This window comes from Hemicordylus capensis, chromosome 11, assembly GCF_027244095.1.
Source record: "Hemicordylus capensis ecotype Gifberg chromosome 11, rHemCap1.1.pri, whole genome shotgun sequence".
Taxonomy (NCBI): domain Eukaryota; kingdom Metazoa; phylum Chordata; class Lepidosauria; order Squamata; family Cordylidae; genus Hemicordylus; species Hemicordylus capensis.
The window spans coordinates 4854458-4861186 of NC_069667.1; the positions used below are offsets into that span (position 1 = coordinate 4854458).

Sequence of the window (6729 nt, forward strand, 5' to 3'; positions counted from 1 at the left end):
TATTTTTAATAGGAGAAGATTTTTTTATTGAACCAACAAACTACCAAAGCATGATAGGGCTGAGAGAGATTCCTGCCTGCAACCTTGAAGAAGCCGCTGCCATTCTGTGTAGACAATACTGAGCTAGATAGACCAATGGTCTGACTCAGTATATGGCAGCTTCCGATGTTCCTATGTTCCTCTTGCACAAGCCCCAACTATGTCCTTAAATTTTTCTGCACTTTCTCTAAGGTAGGATATGTGCAGAGGTAGCCATCTTGTATTTCTCTTAGCCAATTAATTTTAGTTACAGAGCAGTCAAAAGAGGGTCACAGCCTGACTGGGAGGGCCCTAGGAGCCTGCCAGCTCAGGACTATAACACGCTTCTCCCTGAGTTTTCAGAATCTGTTAGAGGCGGTGCAAGTTTCTAGTCCTTGTGAAGGTGCAAGGATGCTGCCTTAATGTTAACATGCATGCATTGACTTGCACATGCCCTGGAGACAAGATGCATCAATTGCTTGTCCAGACAGACCCTAGGGAGGGAGTGTAACCCTGAATGACAGCTATGTTAGCTGCTAACATGAAGAAAAGTCATGTTAACTTCAAACGCTAAAAGGAAGATAATGATTTACTAGAGAAAGTTTAACAGGGATCGTCCCCGATAAGAAAACTTGGAGCATATGACCGTTTATGTATCAAGAAATAATGAATGTGTGGGTGGATGTAGAGAAACCCAGTTTCTCTTCCTTCTGTTCTTCTGAACTCTTTTTCAATATGCATATAACATAAGAACAGCCAATGCTGCTGGATCAGGCCCAAGTCTAGCCTGGCATCCTATTTCCCCAGTGTTTCCGGACCTTTGGGGGTGGAGCATCTCACCAGATGCTCCCCAGGAGGGAACAGCTCTTTCCTGCAGAAGAAGGTTGCCTTTGAATTGTAGAGCGATGGGTTCTCTGTGCATTGGGAGTTGGCATTAAGGTAGAGTAACCCCTCTGTTGTATCTTCCCTTTAATTACTGTTGAAATAAGAGACTTGTCTGGCAGCTTTCTCTGAACTGATGCTAACAGTCAACCCTTCATCCCAAATTCTCAAGCCTGAAACTCACACAGTAATTGTCACATTGCCGTCTATGACTGCAAATACCTCCCGGGCAATCTGTAGCCAGCAAACTCTCAGCTGTATTTTATTGACAGCTTAGATCCACTTCACAGTTCACAGCAACCAAGCCAAGTACCGAAGAGGAAATGTGCATCTGAAGCAGCCTGGGAAAAATAGTCTGAGCTTTGAACATTCCTTTCAATCTCTCTCTTGTCGGTCCAAACCTACATTTACAAAGTTTAATGTGCTATGTTCTTGGGGTTTCAATCATGGCTTACATTTGAGATGGCAGGATGGAATCTAAAAAGTCCAAAGGCCTGAAATGGATACATTCAAAGTGAAAATTCAAGAGGGAGGGAGAGAGAAAATCAGTGGCTTCGTTCACACAATAATTGGGTTACTGACATTAGCAGGAACCCACACCAAGACGATTTATGGCCAGAGATGAATCTGAGATCCCACCCCCTTTGTGTGGATTCACACAATCATACCAATGTCAGTGACCCACATTAAACTTAGATTGTAATTATTGCATAAACCAGAGAATCTAAGAAAAACTCTGAATCATCTTTATTTGTTAGCCGCCCCATAACAAGTTGTGCTCGGGGTGGCTTACAACACAACATTAAAACATGAGATAAAAAGACAGAACACTTTAAATCACAACAGACCCCTCAAAAGGGGGGATATGAAATACAATACAGAACTTTTTTTTTTAACTTTTTAAAGATCAGTTACAAGCAGATCAAAATTTTAAAAAATCTAAAGGCCCAAGTGAAAACAAGGTCTTTACCTGGCATCTAAAAGAACAAAGTAATGAAGCCAGGCAGACCTCACTGGGGAGGTTAGGTTATTCCATAAATGGGGCTTAACCACCGAAAAGGAACATAAGGACAAAAGTCACGGAGAGGTCACAGCTTTGGACACTTGCTGTGCTGACCCATAATCAGATTTTTTTAAACTGCACCTGTTGGATTTATAATGGTCTCACCACTCTTAAAAGGAGATAGACACTGCGAAGAAACAGGCAGACATATACCACTGGGGATTTGTCCACAGTTTGGCAAACTGTTAAAGAAAGGAAACCCTCAAAGAACACATGGTCCCTATAGTAGCCTGACCCCTGCGTGCAAAGGAGATGTGCTTGCTTCTTCTCAATTTTAATGAGAGAGAGAGATTTGTTACCACCTGCTAGGGAATGCTCAGACTATATTACAGCCATCGATTCCTATAAACAAACATGTAAAGCCAAGCAACAAATCATATTGGTTTCCAGACAATCAAGTGCAGTGTTCATGAGGTGACTTGTAATTTCACCAGATGTAACGATCAGACTGGCTCACTCACTTCCATCACGCGTTATGGCACTCATAACTAAGGCGTTGTTCTCACACACAGCAGACGAGGAGGCGAAATTCATGGAATGGAATGGCTCCTACATAGCAGGAAAAATAATAATAACCCCAGTACAATCAAAATTAGCACATTGGAGGAAAGAGTTCTAGCTTCTATTGCGGGGGAAAGAGAGAGAGGGTAAAGTGTGTCGTCAAGTCGATTTTGACTCCTGGCACCCACAGAGCCCTGTGGTTGTCTTTGGTAAAATACAGGAGGGGTTGACCATTGCTGCCTCCCACACAGTATGAGATGATGCCTTTCAGCATCTTCCTATATCGCTGCTGCCTGATATAGTATCAGTGGGTATTCAAACTGGCAACCTTCTGCTTCTTAGTCAAGCATTTCCCCACTGTGCCACTTAAGGTGACAGACAGACAGACAGACAGACAGACACACACACACAGAGTAGTGTTATGGGGCCTGTTTTCAGCTTGACATAGCTTAAGCCACTAGGCTTCAGCTGTTTTTGGACTACAACTCCCATCATCCCTAGCCACAGTGGCCAATAATCAAGGATTGTGGGAGTGTAGCTCAACATCAGCAGGAGGGCCAAAGCTCCACAGCCCTGACTTTGGGTCTTAGCGTGCCATAGCCAGGCCCTGATCACGCCACGGATGTCATCATTGGGACTGCGACTGGGACCTCAGCCCTACTTCAACTGCCTGCAAGGCCAGTTTCAGAGCAGCAGCCATGAATCTTTGACAAAGAGGCACACGGAAGTCTGCAGAAGGTCCTTGATTAGCAACGTTGTTGTAGCTCAGCCCACATCAGGCTCAAAATACACCGAGGCCCCGATGCAACCAAGAAACATTAGCAGCAATCAGGACCTAAATAAGAGATGGCATCATAATTAGCAGTTCAAATAAGGATTAATGGTGTCTAATCCTTGCTGCTGAACTTGTTTTCTTGGAGGAGGCCAGCTCTTCCCTGCATTAAATAATCCTCAGATCTCCATGGCCATCTGGAATAATTTGCACACTCCACAGACAACATCGAGGTGATATAATGTTTTCCCCTTGCCTGACAAACATTTGGTCCCTGGGATGTTTTTTTATCAACTTCCATCTGCCTAGCATGGGACAGATCCAAAATAAATTGAAAATCATGCTCAGCTGTGGGGGTTTTAAAAATGTTTCCCTAAGCAGCCACAATCTAACTTTGAGCCCGTACAATGAAAATATACATCTTTCATGGAGGATTCATTTCTGTATAGACAAGACAGGGAGAGAAAGGTGGCACATAGTTTTTAGAAGGCAGGAGAAAATACACAAGTCTTCAGGGGTGTGAGTCCTTAAGAAAAATTTCTGCTGCAAAGGAAACACTCAAGAATATTCCTCACCATGATTCCTCAAGTGGATGAAGATCATCTGGAAACAAGATGATTTTGAGCCAGTTACATAGAGACACAGGAAGCTGCCATATACTGAGTCAGACCATTGGTCCATCTAGCTCAGTATTGTCTACCCAGACTGGCAGCGGCTTCTCCAAGGTTGCAGGCAGGAGTCTCTCTCAGATTTATCTTGGAGATGCTGCCAGGGAGGGAGCCTGGAACCTCAGATGCTCTTTCCAGAGCAGCACCCACCCCTAAGGCAGGGGTGCACAACTCAAATGCCCCAGTGGGCAGGAACCAACCATGATTTACTGCATGGGGCCAAGGTCAATTTTATGCACATTCATTGCTACATTAAGATTATTTAAAATATGAATAAAAATGAGGGGGCAGTACTGCTAGGAAAAACATCATTAGGAATAAGGGAGGCATGCACTCAGCCCTTTCCCCCGCCAATCCCAATTTGCTGGGCAAAGTTATCCACCGTATTCACAAGGCTATAGAGCTGTACAGCACAGGAATAGCAACAGAAGCAGGTTTTGGGCAAGGCATACTGAATCAGCAGGGGAGCTGCCCAATCTCAACAAAAAGGCACAGAGCAGGTACCCTGGCACACTGGCAAAGCTTCATGGACAGGAGCACTCACTCATGGTTTACTCACACTGCTGAAGTGTAGTGTAGGTCCAGTGTAGGTCTCAGGGCAGGGCAGGGGTTCAAGCAGGACTACTGATGAAGGCAGCTATTGGGTGGCAGCAGCAAGGTCTGGAGCCCAGTAGCAGTGGAGACAGGAGCCAGGCTGCAGGAGACAGGGAGCACAAGCTCTGAGGCTTGGCGATCTCTGCTGCTGGCTGGGTTCAGCAGCAAGCAGGGACTGGCAACAAGGCCAGCAAGAGAATCATTTTTCCAGCAGTGAGCGGGCTGCTTATAAAGCTGAGGCTTAAGGAGCAGAGCTGAATGAGTCATGGGTCCCAGCTGGGTCTGCTTGCCTGCTGAATTCCAAGCAGAACTCCTCCTCACAAGCAGACCCTTTCCCTTGCTCATGAGTAGCCCTCGACCCAAGTTCCTTTCTAGCACCCAGGTGGGCACTTTACCCCCATTCAGAGGACTTTGTGGGCTTTCCTTCAGTGCTCTTTGATCGGATGATCCTCCTGATCAGAGTCCACAGAAGGTCTCGGGGGAACCCTCCCAAGCCTACGGTGATCCAAATTTGGACGCTTCCCTCTCAGAGGGTTCGGGGGTGCTCTGTTCTGTGGCGTTCCCTGGCTCCTTGAGGGGGCTCTGGATGGATCCCTGCTCCCTGGTCTGGTGACCTCCACACTAGCTGGGGCTTCAGTGCACCAGTCTGGAACCGCTGGTTCATTGGTCCTGGCCACCTTCTCATCCTCTCCAGGTGTACTGCCGAGGCCCCCATCCCAATCTGGTTCCCTGACCAGCTCCTGATCAGACTCCTCCAAGTCTGACTCCGGCAGATCAGGCCAACCCCTGACCGCTGGTCTTCAAGGTGTTTCATGACGTAGTGTTCTCTTTCCTTACCCTGTCACATTTCCTTACCCTATGCAATGTAATAAAAGTTAGCAGATTTAAAAAGCGCAACCCGGTACTGAAACCTGATAGAGCAATAAAAAATCATGGTCTAATCCAGGCCTGCACAACATAAGGCTGGCAGGGTGTGTGTGTGATTTGGCCCACAAGGCCTTTTTTGCTGGCCTGCAGGTAGGAATATTCTGCAGCAACCGCAGAAAGCATGAAGAGCTCTTGATGTGCCTTGCCGACAGTCAGCTGCAGCTGACTGATACTTGGCTGACTGATACGAAATGGTCCCCAGCCCTAGGCCAGAACACTAGCTCTCTGCCCTCTCTTTTCCACCAATATTGTAAATAATTAATTTTAATGTAGTAATTTATGTGCTGAAAATGGGCTTCGCCCCCCCCCCACACCAACTGGGTTCTGGCCCACTGGGGCATTGGAGTTGTGCCCCAACTGCTAGTCCTGAGCAAAGAGGCACCTTTTAAAAATCTTGATTCTCTTTACTGAGCAGGGGGAGAGCAACTGGCCCTATCCATCCCTGGCACAGCATCCCTCCAGTGGCTGTTGCTGCTGTCTATCTTGTGTTTATTTTGTAGACGGTGAGTCCTTTGGGGACAGGGAGCCATTTTATCCTCCTATTCCACTATATAGGAAGATGCTGAAAGGTGGCATCCTCTCATACTGAGCAGGAGGCAGTGGTAAACCCCTCCTGTATTCTACCAAAGACATCCACAGGGCTCTGTGGTTGCCAGGAGTTGACATCGACTCGACGGCACACTTTACGTATATCTATGTAAACCACTTTGGGAACTTGGGTTGAAAGCAGTATATAAATATTTATTGTATTCGTGGTCCAGGGGTGGGCAAACCTGACCCTCCAGCTGTTGTACTACAATGCCCATCATCCCCAGACACAATATCATGAGAGTTGTAGTTCAGCAACATCTGGAGCTACATAAGTGTGGTGTAGTGGTTAGACTGCTGGACTAGCACTGGGGAGACCGGAGTTCAAATCCCCATTCAGCCATGAAATTCACTGGGTTTCTGTCTGGGCCAGTCACTTCTCTCTCAGCCTAACCTACTTCACAGGGTTGTTGTGAGAAGAAACTCAAGTTTCAGCTTTAAGGACACCGCTCTGGGCTCCTTGGAGGAAGAGCGGGATATAAAATGTAATAAAATAAAATAAAACTCCTAGGCTAGCCCATCATAAAAGATCACCCTTCAGAAAAGCATATCCTGGTATTGAAATCCGAAAGAGAAATGAAATATTATGGTCTAGACCAGGCCAGGGGTGGTCAAACTTTGCCCTCCAGCTTTTGTTTCTTTGTTTATTTATTTACTTGTTACCTTTTTATTTATTTATTCGTCAAATTTTTACACCGCCCCAAACCTCCGTCTCT

General features: G+C 46.1%; 1 long non-coding RNA gene across 1 annotated transcript; it reads right to left on the reverse strand.

The window, feature by feature from the left end:
- Nucleotides 1–1625: 1625 nt before the first annotated feature.
- Nucleotides 1626–4678, reverse strand: LOC128335695 (uncharacterized). Its single transcript, XR_008311694.1, has 2 exons — nucleotides 4464–4678; nucleotides 1626–2512 (listed from the first exon to the last, which is right to left on the reverse strand). It is a non-coding gene; the product is annotated as an uncharacterized LOC128335695 (long non-coding RNA).
- Nucleotides 4679–6729: the final 2051 nt, after the last annotated feature.